Consider the following 8,886-nt stretch of genomic DNA (forward strand, 5'->3'; position numbering starts at 1 on the left):
TGTGTTTGTTAGTTAGAAGCTGTTAGTCCTTGCCACATTCTTTTTTTAAACAATTAGATTCTGTCATTTTGCCATTTATTTGGGGTTATAGAGCACATCGAATTTCTAAGGAACATTTGCAGAAGCCAAAAGAGTTGGGTGGTCTAGCGCTACCTGTTTTCCGTCGTTATTATTGGGCTGCTAATGCCAGGGCTATGATGTTCTGGCGGCTTAGTGATCAATCTGCTGATAAACTGATGGACATCCAACCCAGGTGGCTGTACATGGAGGCTCGGTCAGTTGTTGGTAGCTCTCTTGCTGCTATTCTTTTTTCGAACCCTGTACCTTTAAAGAAGTCACAATGTAAAAATGTTGTTGTGCTCAATTCCATTAGAATTTTAAATCAATTGAAGACTGTTTTGAATATTACGTGTCCCTCAGTGCACCAGTCCATCTGTGATAATCATAATTTTTTGCCTGGCCAGTCAGATAAGGTATTTTTACTGTGGAGAAGCAAAGGACTGACCATGATTAAGGACTTCTATATTGATGGAAAATTTGCCACTTTCGAGCACTTGTATAAAACCTTTGATCTTTCCCAATCACAATTTTTCCGATATCTACAGGTGCGCCACTATATTAAACATTCTTTTACTGAGTTTCAGGAGTTACCTCAGGATCATTATCTGTATGATCTTTTTGGTCAACCCCCTAATGCCAAACAATTGGTGACTCGGTTTGTTTCTTTGTTTGCATCTCATTTTTCAGTCTCTTCAGATCACATCAAAGCAGCATGGGAAAATGACACCGGAATTAATATCTCAAACGAGATTTGGGAAGAAGGGCTGAAGCGAATTCATACCTGTTCTGTTAAAGCAAGATTACAACTTATTCAGTTTAAAGTGTTGCATAGATTACACTATACTAAATCTAAACTTAATAAAATTTACCCTTCAGTTTCCCCATTATGCGATAGATGCAAGAGCTCTGATGGGACGCATGCTCATACTTTTTGTTTTTGTCCTGAGATTTCTGAGTTTTGGCAGAATAATTTTCTGTGGTACTCAAACGTGGATGGAGAAGATATCAGTCCAGATTTGGGGTTAGCGTTGTTTGGATGTTCTGACCCTATATTAGCATTGACACATTCTCAGCAACTGTCTCTTATGTTTGGTATGGTGGTGGCTAAAAGGGTGATCTTGATGGACTGGAAGTCCACTGTACCACCCAGCTTTCATAAATGGCTGGCTGAAATGGTTGCTCCCCTCAAGCTCGAAAGGATTCGTTTCTCTAGAGTGGATGCTTCTAAAAAATTTGATAAAGTCTGGGGCTCCTTCCTTAGGCATCTTTCTAAGAGTTGAAATATGTTTGAGCCTATATGTAATATGGATAACTACTCTCTTTTATCTCTTCACTCCATTGTTAATGTTTTGTTTTGTTAAAGTTTATGTATGGTTTTAAGTTGTAATTTTTCTTTCTATCTGGTGCGGGTTGGGTGGGGGGTTTTGTGTGTGTATGTTTTTTTTTTTTTTTTTCTTCCTTTGATTAATTTATGTATAACATACTTTTTGTATACATTTTGTGCATCTCTGTTTGTTTTGTGTTTGTAAAAAAAACTGTTATAAATAAAATTATGAAAAAAAGAAGAAAAAAAAGAAAAGAAGCTGTTAGTCCGTCAGAGACTAATTGTTTACATTTTTCAGAGACATTAACAAGAATGAATTCTCAGTATATTAACATATTCCTTTTTTTAAAACCATTTAATTAGTCACTCAGTTAAATAGTTGGTTGTTAGTTAGTAGTTGTTAGTTAGTAGTTGTTAGTAAGTAAGTCATTTGTTAGTAGCTGTTAGTCGGTCAGTGACACTATGTTTACACTGTTCAGCGACGTCAGCCTAAGAATGGATTCTGAGCACATTATTAACATATTACATTATGTTGACCATTTAGTTAGTTAGTTAGTTAGTTAGTTAGTTGTTAGTCAGTAGTTTTTAGTAAGTTGTTAGTTTGTTGTTATTTATTTATTTAGTTAGTAGTTTTTAGTTAGTCGGTTAGTTTATTGTTTGTTGGTTAGTTAGTTTGTTAGTCAGTTAATTAGTTAGCTAGTTAGTTGTTAGTCGGTTAGTTTGTTGTTATTTAGTTAGTTAGTCAGTTAGTTAGTTAGTTAGTTAGTTAGTTGTTAGTCGGTTAGTTAGTAGTTTTTAGTCAGTCGGTTAGTTTGTCGTTAGTTAGTTAGTTAATCAGTTAGTTAGTAGTTTTTAGTTAGTTAGTCAGTTAGTTGACAGTGACAGTGGCTTTTTTTGTGGGAACAGAACTTCTACAAACAATGATATTTAGGCAGAAATGATGGTTACCATTGTTCATTTAGCAGGGGTTTTGAGCAATCAGCTGTGAAACCCTTTCTCTAATCTGGTTATTTTGATCCACCTCTGTGATGCGCAGACTCATGTTGTGGGCGTTCGGCCCTGCTCCCCGTCAAACTGAGGACTTGTTTTGATCCACATGTGATTACAGGTGTTGTGATTGCTTCAGAAATGCCCCTGGAACCGTTCAGGAGTGTGTTTCCCACAGCGCTGTGTGATAGGAATATTTTATGTAATGGGTATTTTCAACATTAAATGTGCAGAAAAACGCAGACTAAGGATGCTCAGGTCAAAGGCCATATATACTTAACCAAAAAGTGCTTAACACAGTAGAACTAACAGTCATATGACTAGCTCAGATCATTACAAACCAATCACCAAAACAAATCACAGTGAGGAAGACTTGAGTGACATTGATTTGTACTCAATTGTATGATATAAATGAACATGTATCTTTCTATTCAGGAGATTCACTTGGTTGTAGTGACCAGTGATCTCCCGGCCGTGAATAAAACTTCATTTCTACAAAGAGCAACTTGGGAGTCGTGTCAGGTATTTGCTGCGCAGCTGAGAAACAGATTCTACGCTCAAAAGAAAACAAAAGGACATCAAAGTGTGATTGAGGTAGTGATAGTAGCTTCATCAACGGGACGCCGTCACCTTACTTCAGGGAAGTATTGTATTGTATTGTATTGTATTGTATTGTATTGTATTGTATTGTATTGTATTGTATTGTATTGTATTTTTAACAACTGCAAATTGTTTAAATTGTCCGTGGTTAAGAAGTCAGATTCGTATTAAGAATTTCCACGACAGCTGTAACTCGCTGCTTCACTACTGTAGTTCAATGCATCGTTGAAGAAATCAACTAGCTAGTCTCGACTGTTTCCCGAAACCATATTGTCACAAATTGGTTGTTCAAACACATTGGTTAATGATGTCAGCAGGTGTTGGAGTAATAACTACTTTTAATGAATCTGTTTGAGGTCTAATTAATGCTAGATGTTTTGCTATAAATTACAGACATGGCATCTGAGGACTATTTCTCATTTTCGCTCCAAACACAAAACTTTTGATGCTGTTTGCAAATGTTCATTAGAACTACATTTTCGGGAAACACCGACTCGTTGAACTGCTGATAACGACAGAACTTGCAAACACAGTTGACTAACGATGCTTTTGGGAAACACACCCCTGAGCGCTAATTACAAACCTGAGTGTGAATCTCCTCATTCAAACCAAACAGAATTCCCAGGAGTTTCTCCTGCGGTTCCTTCAGGCCTCTTTACAGGTACTTGATCTTCTTCATCTGTGGACTGACTCACGGGTTTGGAAACACTGATGAGTGAACCGGTGTCATTGCACGTAATATCTCTCTCAGATTGCTAGGCGAAATATCAACCGTGCGTTGGCCTTGTCAGCTTGGTCCATTGGTGCAGTTAGAGACAGTGCTGGAGTGTGTAGGCTGATACACATATAGACCATTTCTCTCCACACTCGCATTTGTGGAACTTCAGGGTTTCCTGATGCAATATATGGCAATTGCTACCAATAAAGCACTGTCAGATCCTCACAACCCGAAACACTGAGATGATTCTTACTAGTTTCACCACATGGATTTTCACTACTTATTCTTTCTGTTTATTTCATGGATGCATGCACCTCACATTTAGACTGAAACTGGTTTACAGCAGTCTGGTATGGAAGCAGATTAGTCTCAAATATAAATCACGCAAAAAACATGATTCACAAATGCGTAGACAATTTCACATGCATGAAACCTAATTCACGTACACACAAAAAAAATCCACGTGCGTGAAAAAAAATATATATTCACATGCGCAAAATAAAATTATATACTCATAAAATAGATTTCACAAATGCAAAACACAATTCGTAGATATACAACTGTGCACAAAAACTTTTGAATGTTTAAAATGTACGAGTGTATCCTTGCATTTGAATGTGCAAATCGTCATTCACGTACGAATCGCCTTAGATATGTGTGTGTGTGTTTTTGAGACTTTCCTGGCAGCATAACACTCATAACACAGAGCAGTCGTACTCTTTAGCCAATCAGATTTAAGCTTATCAATCGACCAATCAGTATCACGTGAGGGCGGGCCTACCTACATGTTACGTCATCAGCTTTCGACCAGTTCATGGCTGAGCAGAGGTAAGTGCAGTTAATCGTTCATTTCTGTGTTTAGAAGTTAGAGATCAGTTGAAGCAATAGTTTATTAACTGCTGTTTAGTCCACATGTGAATATAAACATTTATTTTTAGTAATGATGGATTTTCATGTCCTGTCCACCACACATTCAACTGATGATAATGTATGTAATGACGTGCATATATAGGAGACATGTTTTGATCTGCATATATTATGTCGTTTTATTGTTTCAGATTTCCAAGACAGATGATGTATGAAGTTGCAGACAACCAGTACTGTGATCTTACCATTTCTACTGTAATTCTTTGAAAACAGTCATGTTGCAAGCCATCCATTTTGACAGTTGTTTCAACAAGTGGTTGAAAGTGATGCATTGTTACTGTATTAATTTGTCTCCTGCGGACTAAATGTACACGCTTTAGGAATAAAGCCTTGCTATGCATGCATTATTAAATGTTCTTGTAAGAATTAAAAGATTCAGACATAGTTCAATTTGATGTACACGTTTTATTAATTTGAAAGTTTCTGAATCCTTTGGGAATAAAATATATAAAATGACTTGATCATGATTAATGTTCCTGTTACATATGAAGATCATGAACTGACAGTCTAAACTGTGAAGCACAATATTCAGTAGAGAGAAATATACGTCTCTTCAGGAGTTGTGAGATCCAGTCAGAGTGTACTTTGCTTTTAAAGTATATAAATATAAGTGCAATACATCAAGTGAAAAGTTAAAAAATGAATTGTGTTCAGTCCGGTCATCAGTAGACCTCTCTGTTAGGACATATAAGATTTTGTCCTGATATTTAAAGTACTAAAACCCTATAGTACAAGAGGTGCAGACAGAGGATGTGGGAAATTAAGTGATGGTATTTGAATAGAGTTTACTGAGTAATCTTAGTCGCATAATCTTAATTGCCTCTATAAGTACCTTTGTCTTATCAGCATAAAATCAGATTTGCCTATTTTACTAGGCAAAGTAAAATTAATGCTTCACAATATTGTCCTGTGAGACCTTAAGATGACAATAAAAAACCTTATTTAAAAACCTTGACATTACAATACAGCATAAGGAAATGCATGTTGAATATATTGGTAACACTCTACAATAAGGTACAATAACTAAGTTAACATTAGTTCATGTATTAAATAACCATGAGCAATACATTTGTTGCTGTGTTTGTTAATCTTTGTTAACGTTAGTTAAAAATACAGCTGTTCATTGTTAGTTTACAGTGCATTTACTAATGTTAACAAGATTTTAATGAAGTATTAGTAAATGTTAACATTAACAAAAAATAATAAAGGCTGTTCACGTGCAGTTCATTATTAGTTCATGTTAACTAATGAAACGTTTTAATAAAGTGTTACCAATTAAGACATAAATACAAAAAAAAAGTATAAAAGAGAATAAAGAAACAACATGAATTAAGATGTTCGTGACTGCTATCCAGATGTCACACCAAAGGTGAGTAATCCTGAAAAATGCAGGGAAACAAGTGTTAATAATAATTTAACATCATACACAAATGGCAAAAAACACTGGCTGCTCATTAAAATAGGTCTATTCACTATTTAAAGAACAATCTCGATGGGTATTGACCACAGATGATTGTTTTGCAATCATTAGCGTGATTGTAGCTGTGAGAGCTGTCTGTACCTTCAGCTAAAATACAACAAAACAAGCATCATTCTTCTTCATTTTTGACACGATATGGGACATCTGATTACAACAACACTTGCTTACATCAGTTAATAGTTCATAAACTATTGCTTCAACTGATCTCAAACTTCTTTAACTTCAGTTAACACAGAAATGAACGATTAACTGCACTTACCTCTGCTCAGCCATGAACTGGTCGAAAGCTGATGACGTAACATGTAGGTAGGCCCGCCCTCACGTGATTCTGATTGGTCGATTGATAAGCTTAAATCTGATTGGCTAAAGAGTACGACTGCTCTGTGTTACGAGTGTTATGCTGCCAGGAAAGTCTCAAAAACACACACACACATATCTAAGGCGATTCGTACGTGAATGACGATTTGCACATTCAAATGCAAGGATACACTCGTACATTTTAAACATTCAAAGGTTTTTGTGCACAGTTGTATATCTACGAATTGTGGTTTGCATTTGTGAAATGTATTTTATGATTATATAATTTTATTTTGCGCATGTGAATTGCTTTTTGTGAATATATATATTTTTTCACGCACATGGATTTTTTTTGTGTGTACGTGAATTAGGTTTCATGCATGTGCAATTGTCTGCGCATTTGTGAATCATGTTTTTTGCGTGAATTATATTTGAGACTAATCTGCTTCCATAGTCTGGTGTCGCAACGAGACTGAAACTGGTTTACAGCAGTCTGGTGGGCAACAAGACTGAAACTGGTTTACAGCAGTCTGGTGTTGCAACGAGACTGAAATTGGTTTACAGCAGTCTGGTGTCGCAATGAGACTGAAACTGGTTTACAGCAGTCTGTGAGCAACGAGACTGAAACTGGTTTACAGCAGTCTGTGAGCAACGAGACTGAAACTGGTTTACATCAGTCTGGTGTCGCAACGAGACTGAAACTGTTTTACAGCAGTCTGGTGTCGCAACTGAAACTGGTTTACATCAGTCTGGTGTCGCAACGAGACTGAAACTGTTTTACAGCAGTCTGGTGTTGCAACGAGACTGAAACTGGTTTACAGCAGTCTGGTGGGCAACTGAAACTGGTTTACAGCCGTCTGTGAGCAACGAGACTGAAACTGGTTTACAGCAGTCTGGTGGGCAACTGAAAATGGTTTACAGCAGTCTGTGAGCAACGAGACTGAAACTGGTTTACAGCCGTCTGTGAGCAACGAGACTGAAACTGGTTTACAGCAGTCTGGTGGGCAACTGAAAATGGTTTACAGCAGTCTGTGAGCAACGAGACTGAAACTGGTTTACAGCAGTCTGGTGTCGCAACTGAAACTGGTTTACAGCCGTCTGGTGAGCACCGAGACTGAAACTGGTTTACAGCCGTCTGGTGAGCAACGAGATTGAAACTGGTTTACTGCAGTCTGGTGAGCAACTGAAACTGGTTTACAGCAGTCTGTGAGCAACGAGACTGAAACTGGTTTACAGCAGTCTGGTGTCGCAACGAGACTGAAACTGGTTTACAGCAGTCTGGTGTCGCAACGAGACTGAAACTGGTTTACAGCAGTCTGTGAGCAACGAGACTGAAACTGGTTTACAGCCGTCTGGTGAGCAACGAGATTGAAACTGTTTTACAGCAGTCTGGTGTCGTAACTGAAACTGGTTTACAGCAGCCTGGTGAGCAACGAGACTGAAACTGGTTTACAGCAGTCTGGTGAGCAACGAGACTGAAACTGGTTTACAGCAGTCTGGTGAGCAACGAGACTGAAACTGGTTTACAGCAGTGAGCAACGAGACTGAAACTGGTTTACAGCAGTCTGGTGGGCAACGAGACTGAAACTGGTTTACAGCAGTGAGCAACGAGACTGAAACTGGTTTACAGCAGTCTGGTGGGCAACGAGACTGAAATTGGTTTACAGCAGTCGTCGGTCGATATTGTTTCTGCTGTCTATAGGCATGGGTGGGAGAACAAATCTGCAAGACATCAAAACACAATAACCATAAATATCATGTGAATAAAATATATAGTAGATCTACAAAAAGTCATTTTCTTTCTCAGTATATTTGTCTGGTTTCAAAATGTACTGTTCTTTAGAAACAAAATTGTGTACAAGTTTGAGAATATAGTTTCATTAGTTAGTAGAATAGTTTAGTTTTTTAAGCCTACTGGCAAATAGTGTTTTTTGTTTGTTTGTTTTAAGCACAACACCAAACATAATCTAACTTTATTTTTGAAAGAAGTATTACCTTGTTTTATTATCCGACACAATTTTTATGCTCATGCTCATTCGAAAAGAATCACTTCCGATTGGGAATCGATTCAGATTGTTGTTTTGTATTCAATACTTGGGATTTTAACAATATTTTTAAATGTTTTTACAGCTGCTGATGTAATCACGAGCTGTATTGATTTAGTGATATGCTGAAATCTGATTGGCTTTGGGTCTTTTAAATGTTCATTCTGATTGGTTCAGGTTTAGTCACGAGAGGAGCCTTTATTGAAAACTAGCCGGGACTACTCATGAATAAAAGATATAGTCATGGGTTTTGACACCATTATTTGGCGTACAGCTGAAAATGTGGACTTTGAAACACAGGCTTAAGGAATGGCACTAATACAAAATTTATAATCCGAGTTGCAAAATACAGTTTCTGATTGCACAGATCAGATGATCATCACATTTCCCGGGGAAGTCTTTATTAATAATTGACACAGCTCAAATCTGTGCCGTTATTACACAGGGT

The 8,886-nt window shown here is 37.2% G+C and overlaps 1 long non-coding RNA gene across 1 annotated transcript; it reads right to left on the minus strand.

Annotated features, from left to right (window-relative positions):
- Positions 1-5,001: 5,001 nt before the first annotated feature.
- On the minus strand, positions 5,002-6,693 carry LOC311096740. Its single transcript, XR_014609079.1, has 2 exons — positions 6,356-6,693; positions 5,002-5,995 (listed from the first exon to the last, which is right to left on the minus strand). It is a non-coding gene; the product is annotated as an uncharacterized lncRNA (long non-coding RNA).
- Positions 6,694-8,886: the final 2,193 nt, after the last annotated feature.

Source organism: Abramis brama (genome assembly GCF_963993115.1).
Source record: "Abramis brama genome assembly, chromosome: 14".
Lineage (NCBI taxonomy): Eukaryota > Metazoa > Chordata > Actinopteri > Cypriniformes > Leuciscidae > Abramis > Abramis brama.